The sequence below is a fragment of the Triticum dicoccoides genome, chromosome 7B, assembly GCF_002162155.2.
Source record: "Triticum dicoccoides isolate Atlit2015 ecotype Zavitan chromosome 7B, WEW_v2.0, whole genome shotgun sequence".
NCBI lineage: Eukaryota > Viridiplantae > Streptophyta > Magnoliopsida > Poales > Poaceae > Triticum > Triticum dicoccoides.
This window is the reverse complement of record NC_041393.1, coordinates 484,484,763-484,493,874: the sequence shown is the minus strand read 5'-3', so window position 1 is coordinate 484,493,874 and position 9,112 is coordinate 484,484,763.

Here is a 9,112-nt window from a genome sequence, read left to right as displayed (position 1 = left end):
TATATATATATATATATATATATATATATATATATATATATATATATATATATATATAGGTATGCTAAAATAAGCCAGAGCGCATTATAACTTACTGTACGCTCCGGCCACCAACGCAACCAGCCATCCGTGCGTTAATGAGCCCAGGTAACCTGGTCCACGTGCCCGCTTTAAAGTTCATCGTAATGAGTTAATTAAATTACGACCAGTACTAGTCCGCGCCCCTGCTGCGGTGGTTGATTTTAACTATGGCACGATCATGCCAATTTTTGGACATGTAGTAATGAATTAGTGAATATAGTAACGGGAGTCAAGTAGCATAGTAATGAAAGGATATTCATTAACGAGGACCAATGCCAATATAGTAAACCTGTTACTAGATGGACCACGTATGCTTACTACTTTTACTATAACTCACACACTTTTATTATATTACCATGAGTTCACTTCATTTTACAACTGTAGAAACTACAGCCGTAATTGATTTAGTTATATTACCATATATGGAATATTGTTACCATTGCTAATTAGTGGGCCAGCCGTAATAGATTTATTTCGATTACCATACATTGATTACCAATGCTAATTAGTGGGTCACAGTGCGGTGCATGCAATGCATTACTATATTTGCTTGTAGTTTTACTGTCATAAACGGTTATAGCTACGGGGCGGAGATCAGACGTGTGGGTTCGGTAACAGGAATTTAATTCGTTACTATATTTTGTACTGGCTTTTACCTTCGTTTACTACAACCGTAGGGGACGTGGGATGAGCGGCGCACTGTGCGGTCCAATTACCGACCGGAGCGTACGATTAGAAGTTCTGCGCTCCCGCGCAGTTTAGCGCCACCGTATATATATATATATATATATATATATATATATATATATATATATATATATATATATATATATATATATATATATATATATATGAGATTAGGATTTGCCTTGTGTGCTATCAAACGTCACAACATAACTGGGTGATTATAAAGATCCTCTACAGGTATCTCCGAAGGTGTTTGTTGGGTTGGCATAGATCGAGATTAGGATTTGTCACTTCGAGTATCGGAGAGGTATCTCTGGGCCCTCTCAGTAATGCACATCATATGAAGCCTTCCAAGCAATGTGACTAATGAGTTAGTTGAGGGATGATGCATTACAGAATGAGTAAATACACTTGTCAGTAACGAGATTGAACTAGGTATGAAGATACTGACGATCGAATCTCGGACAAATAACATACCGATGACAAAGGGAATAACGTATGTTGACATAGCGGTTCGACCGATAAAGATCTTCCTAGAATATGTGCGAACCAATATGATCATCCAGGTTCCGCTATTGGTTATTGACCGAAGAGGTGTCTCGGTCATGTCTACATAGTTCTCGAACCTGTAGGGTCCGCACGCTTAACATTCGATGACGATATGTATTATATGAGTTATGTGTTTTGGTGACCGAAGGTTGTTCGGAGTCCCTGATGATATCACAAAATTGACGAGGAGTCTCGAAATGGTTGAGAGATAAGGATTGATATATTGGAAGGTAGTATTCGGACACCGGAAGGGTTCCAGCATGTATCGGGTACATACCGGAGTACCGGAGGGGTTACCGGAACCCCACGGGGAAAGATATGGGCCATATGGGCCATAGGATGGAGTCTAACCAGACCAGAAGAGGCTGGCATGCCCCCCACCAGGGAGGAGTCTGAATTAGACAAGGGGTGGGGGTGGCGCCCCCCTTTCCTTCTCCTACTCCCCCTCCGGTACAAGGAAGGGGGTCGAATCCTACTAGGATCCCAAGTTGGACTCCTCCCACTTGGGGCACGCCTAGGGCCGGCCTCCTCTCCCCGCTCCTTTATATACGAGGGAGGGGGTGCCCCTAGAAGACACTCCAATTGCTCTAAGCCATGTGCGGTGCCCCCTCCACAGTTTACGCCTCCGATCATATTCTCGCAGCGCTTAGGCGAAGCCTTGCACGGATCACATCACCTTAATAGTCATGCTGTCATGCTGACAGAACTCATCTACTCCTTCGACCCTCTGCTGGATCAAGAGCTCGAGGGACGTCATCGCCTGAACATGTGCGGAACTCGGAGGTGTCGTACATTCGAAACCCGATCGGTCGGAATGTGAAGACGTTCGACTACATCAACCGCATTGAGCAAATGCTTCCGCTTTCGGTCTACGAGGGTACGTGGACACACTCTCCCCCTCCCGTTGCTACGCATCTCCTAGATAGATCTTGCCTATGCGTAGGATTTTTTTTGAAATTGCATGCTACGTTCCCCAACAGCCCCCTGGACCACCTCCGACCCTAATTCCAATGCTATGTATTCCTATTCAGGGAGAAAAAAAATCAGAGAGAAGGATTCATCGTGTTTTATGATACAGAGCCGCCGCCGCCTCCTGTTCTTCACCGGGAGGGCAGATCTGGAGTCTGTTTTGGGCTCCGGAGAGGGGAATCCGTCACCATCATCATCATCAACCTTCCTCCATCGCCAATTTCATGATGCTCACCGCCGGGAGTGAGTAATTCCTTCGAAGGCTTGCTGAACGGTAATGGATTGGATGAGATTTATCATGTAATGAGTTAGTTTTGTTAGGGTTTGATCCCTAGTATCCACTATGTTCTGAGGCTGATATTGCTATGACTTTGCTATGCTTAATGCTTGTCACTAGGGCCCGAGTGCCATGAATTCAGATCTAGACCTATTATGTTTTCATGAATATATATGTGTTCTTGATCTGATCTTGCAAGTTGTAGACACCTATTACGAGTTATGGTCCGCATACCCCTAGGTGAAAATAATTGGGATTCTTTCCGGTGATTACCGTAGTTTGAGGAGTTCATGTATTCACTAAGTGCTAATGTTTTGTTTGGGTTCTCTGTTGAAAGGAGGCCTTAATAACCTTAGTTTCCTTATGGACCCCGCTACCCTGGGAGGGTAGGACAAAAGATGTCATGAAAGTTCTTTTCCATAAGCACGTATGAATATATACGAAATACATGCCTACATTATATTGATGAATTGGAGCTAGTTCTGTGTCGCCCTAGGTTATAACTGCTACATGATGAACGCCATCTGACATAATTATCCATCACTGATCCAATGCCTACGAGATTTTCACATATTGATCTTTGCTAAGTTACTTTTTCGTTGCTACTGTGACAATCATTACAAAACTGCTATTATTACTTTTGCCACTGTTACCATTACTTCCATACTACTTTGCTACTAAATACTTTGCTGCAGATATTAAGTCCTTTAGGTCTGGTTGAATCGACAACTCAATTGCTAATACTCGCAAATATTCTTTGGCTCCCCTTGTGTCGAATCAATAAATTTGGGTCGAATACTCTACCCTCGAAAACTGTTGCGATCACACTAGGTCAAATCGAGCCACATGGGCCCACCACCCACCAGGGCGCACCCCAAGCCTAGGGCGCACCCTGGTGCCTTTTGGGCCCATGGTACATCCTTTGGTCTTCTCTTGAAGCTTCTAGTGCCCCTTTTGTCCAGAAAAAATGTCCAAAATGTTCCATGGCATTTGAATTTCGTTTGGTACTGATATTCTGCAAAACCAAAAAAGGCAAAAAAAAACAGCAACTGGCGATGGGCACTAAGTTAATAGGTTAGTCCGAATAAATGATAAATTGTTGCTCGAAAGTGTATATTAAACATACAAGGTTGATAATATATTAGCATGAAACAATAAAAAACTGTATATATGTTGGAGACGTATCACTTGGCACTGGTGTGAGACTTGGGTGCAGGTGTTGGAGTTTGGCGACCATGTGGTGAGGTGGATGTTGGGGAACGCGGTAATTTCAAAAATTTCCTACAGTCACGCAAGATCTATCTAGGTGATGCATAGCAACAAGAGGGGAGAGTGTGTCCACGTACCCTCGTAGACCAAAAGCGGAAGCATTTCAATAACGCGGTTGATGTAGTCGAACTTCTTCGCGATCCAACCGATCAAGTACCGAACGTACGACACCTCTAGGGCATATTTCCTTCAGTCTCCCACTTGCACTATAGCGAATAATCTAGATCACATCGCCATGTGATTTAACACCAATAGTTCACATCTGTATGTGATTAACACCCATATTTCACATCGACATGTGACCAACAACCAAAGGGTTTACTAGAGTCAATAATCTAGTTCACACCGCTATGTGATTAACACCCAAAGAGTACTAAGGAGTGATCATGTTTTGCTTGTGAGAGAAGTTTTTAGTCAACGGGTCTGTCACATTTAGAGCCGTATGTATTTTGCAAATATTCTATGTCTACAATACTCTGCATAGAACTACTCTAGCTAATTGCTCCCACTTACAATATGTATCTAGATTGAGACTTAGAGTTATCTGGATCGGTGTAAAAGCTTGCATCAACGTAAGTCTTTACGGCGAACTCTTTATCACCCCCATCATCGAGAAACATTTCCTTAGTCCTCACTAGGATAATTTTGACCGCTTTCCAGTGATCTACTCTTAGATCACTATTGTACCCCCTTGCCAAACTCATGCAAGGTACACAATAGGTCTGGTACATAGCACAACATACTTTATAGAACCTATGACTGAGGCATAGGGAATGACTTTCATTCTCTTTCTATGTTCTGCCGTGGTCGGGCTTTGAGTCTTAGTCAACTTTACATCTTGTAATACAGACAAGAATTCCTTCTTTGACTGATCCATTTTGAACTCTTTAAAAAACTTGTCAAGGTATTTACTCATTGAAAAATCTTATCAAGCGTCTTGATCTATCTCTATAGATCTTGATGCCCAATATGTAAGCAACTTCACTGAGGTCTTTCATTGAAAAACTCTTATTCAAGTATCCCTTTATGCTATCTAGAAATTCTATATCATTTCCAATCAACAATATGTCATCCACATATAATATTAGAAATGCTATAGAGCTCCCACTTACTTCCTTGTAAATACAGGCTTCTCCAAAAGTTTGTATAAAACCATATGCTTTGATCACACTATCAAAGCGTTTATTCCAACTCTGAGAGGCTTGCACCAGTCCATAAATGGATCGCCGGAGCTTGCACACTTTTGTTAGCACCCTTTCGATCGACAAAACCTTCTGGTTGCATCATATACAACTCTTCTTTAAGAAATATCCATTTAAGGAATGCAGTTTTGACATCCATTTGCCAAATTTCATAAAATATGGCAACTGCTAACATGATTCAGATGGATTTAAGCATCGCTATAGTTGAGAAAATCTCATTATAGTCTACACCTTGAACTTGTCGAAAACCTTTTGCGACAAGTCGAGCTTTGTCGATAGTAACACTACTATCAGCGTCCGTCTTCCTCTTCAAGATCCATTTATTCTTAATGGCTTGTCGATCATCGGGCAAGTCCACCAAAGTCCACACTTTGTCCTCATACATGGATCCCATCTCAGATTTCATGGCCTCAAGCCATTTCGCGGAATCTGGGCTCATCATCGCTTCCTCATAGTTCATAGGTTCATCATGGTCTAGTACATGACTTCCAGAATAGGATTACCATACCACTCTGGTGCAGATCGTACTCTGGTTGACCTACGAGGTTTGGTAGTAACTTGATATGAAGTTTCATGATCATCATCATTAGCTTCCTCACTAATTGGTGTAGGAATCACTAAAACTGATTTCTGAGATAAACTACTTTCCAATTTGGGAGAAGGTACAATTACCTCATCAAGTTCTGCTTTCCTCCCACTCACTTCTTTCGAGAGAAAACTCCTTCTCTAAAAAGGATCCATTCTTAGCAACAAATATTTTGCCTTCGGATCTCTGATAGAAGGTGTACCCAACAGTTTCTTTTGGGTATCCTATGAAGATGCATTTCTCCGATTTGGGTTCAAGCTTATCAGGTTGAAGCTTTTTCACATAAGCATCGCAACCCCAAACTTAAAGAAACGAGAACTTTGGTTTCTTGTCAAACCATAGTTCATAAGGCGTCGTCTCAACGGATTTTGACAGTGCCCTATTTAAAGTGAATGCAGCTGTCTCTAATGCATAACCCCAAAAAGATAGTGGTAAATCGGTAAGAGACATCATAGATCGCACCATATCCAATAAAGTGTGGTAACGACGTTCAGACACACCATTACGTTGTGGTGTTCCAGGTGGCGTGAGCTGTGAAACTATTTCACATTGTTTTAAATGAAGGCCAAACTCGTAACTCAAATATTGTCCTCTACGATCATATCGTATGAACTTTATTTTCTTGTTACGATGATTCTCCACTACACTCTGAAATTCTTTAAACTTTTCAAATGTTTCAGACTTGTTTTTCATTAAGTAGATATACCCATATCTGCTCAAATCATTTGTGAAGGTCAGAAAATAATGATACCCGCCACGAGCATCAACACTCATTGGACCGCATACATCGGTATGTATTATTTCCAATAAGTCACTAGCTTGTTCCATTGCTCCGGAGAACAGAGTTTTAGTCATCTTGCCCATAAGGCATGGTTCGCAAGCACCAAGTGATTCATAATCAAGTGATTCCAAAAGTCCATCTTCATGGAGTTTCTTCATGCGCTTTATACTGATATGATCCAAACGGCAGTGCCACAAATAAGTTGCACTATCATTATCAACTTTGCATCTTTTGGCATCAATACTATGACTATGTGTATTACCACGATCGAGATTCAATAAACCGTTAACACCGGGTGTATGACCATAGAAGGTTCTATTCATGTAAACAGAATAACAATTATTCCGTGTCTTAAATGAATAACCTTGTTGCAATAAACATGATCTAATCATATCTATGCTCAACGCAAACACCAAATAACATTTATTTAGGTTCAACACTAATCTCAAAAGTATAGGGAGTGTGGGATGATGGTCATATGAATCTTGGAACCACTTCCAACACACATCGTCACTTCACCCTCGACTAGTCTCTGGTTTATTCTGTAACTCCTGTTTCGAGTTACTAATCTTAGCAATATAACAAGTATCAAATACCCAGGGGATACTATGAACACTAGTAAGGTACACATCAATAACTTGTATATCAAATATACATTTGTTCACTTTGCCATCCTTCTTATCCACCAAATATTGGGGGCATTTCCGCTTCCAGTGTCCATTTCCTTTGCAGTAGAAGCACTCAGTTTCAGGCTTTGGTCCAGCTTTGGGCTTCTTCACGGGAGTGACAACTTGCTTGCCATTCTTCTGGAAGTTCCCTATATTTCCCTTTGCCCTTTTCTTGAAACTAGTGGTCTTGTTTAATCATCAACATTTGATGCTTTTTCTTGATTTCTACCTTTGTCGATTTCAGCATCACGAAGAGCTCGGGAATCATTTTCGTCATCCCTTGCATACTATAGTTTTTTTACTGGGAACTATGAGGCAATAGCCCCACAGTATTTTATTAAAACTCAACAAACAAAGTATAAAAGGTTTTGGTAAGCAAAGTTAGACTACTTACCTATGGTCCTATGTACATAATTACATGCTAGGTTTCATAATTACAAGGGGCCAACTAGGGCAAAGAACTAATGAGGGAGTCCTGGATTAGAGGGTGTCCGGATGGCCGGACTATGACCTTTGGCCGGACTCCCGGACTATGAAGGTACAAGATTGAAGACTTCGTCCCGTGTCCGGATGGGACTTTCCTTGGCATGGAAGGCAAGCTTGGCGATACGATATGAAGATCTCCTCCCATTGTAACCGACTCTGTGTAACCCTAGCCCTCTCTGGTGTCTATATAAACCGGAGAGTTTTAGTCCGTAGGACAAACAACAATCATACCATAGGCTAGCTTCTAGGGTTTAGCCTCTCTGATCTCGTGGTAGATCAACTCTTGTACTACCCATATCATCAATATTAAACAAGCAGGAGTAGGGTTTTGCCTCCACCGAGAGGGCCCGAACCTGGGTAAAAACATCGTGTCCCTTGTCTCATGTTACCATCTGCCTAGATGCACAGTTCGGGACCCCCTACCCGAGATCCGCCGGTTTTGACACCGACATTGGTGCTTTCATTGAGAGTTCCTCTGTGTCGTCACCTTTAGGACTGATGGCTTCTTCGATCGTCAACCACGACACGGTCCAGGGTGAGACTTTTCTCCCCGGACAGATCTTCGTATTCGGCGGCTTCGCACTGCGGCCAACTCGTTTGGCCACCTGGAGCAGATCGAAAGCTACGCCCCTGGCCATCAGGTCAGGTTTGGAAGCTTAAATTACACGGCCGACATCCGCAGGGACTTGATCTTCGACGGATTCGAGCCACGGCCGAGCGTGCCGCACTGTCCCGATGGGCATGATCTAACTCTGCCGCCGGACAGCGCCCAAAGTGCCGCTCAGGTGTTCGCTCCGATCATTAGCTCGGAGCCGACTGCGCTAGTCGGGCATGGACGGTTGGATGGCGCCCCGGAAGCTGCAATCTCTACGGCGATAGAGCCGAATACTAGCCTAGTCCTTTGCAAGGCCCATGACTCCAAGGTGCCGGACTCCGTTCCGGACTCCGAATCTCCTGCATCCCTTCCGATCGAACCCGATTGGGCCCATATCATGGAGTTCACCGCCGCGGACGTCTTTCAGCACTCGCCCTTTAGCGATATCCTAAACTCCCTAAAGTCTCTCTCTCTGTTAGGAGAGCCCTGGCCGGACTATGGTCAGCAGGGTTGGGATGCAAACGACGAAGAAATTCGAAACCCACCCACCACCCACTTTGTAGCCACTGTCGATGACCTAATCGACATGCTCGACTTCGACTCCGAAGACATCGACGGTATGGACGCCGATGAAGGAGACGACCAAGAACCAGCACCTATAGGGCACTGGAAGGCCACCTCGTCATATGACATATACATGGTGGACACCCCCAAGGCAGGGGATGGCAAAGAAAAAGCGGAGGACGACCCCTCCAAGAAGCAACCCAAGCGCCGACGTCAGCGGCGCCGCTCTAAATCCCGCCAAAGCAAGAACGGCAAATCCGGCACCGAAGACGTCAACACCCCGGACAGTGCCGAAGACATCCCCCTCCAGCAGGATTCAGCGCAGGAGGACGAAGGAGCCAGCCCTCATGAGAGAGCGGTCGACAGAGAGGTCGAGGACGACAATTATATGCCTCCCT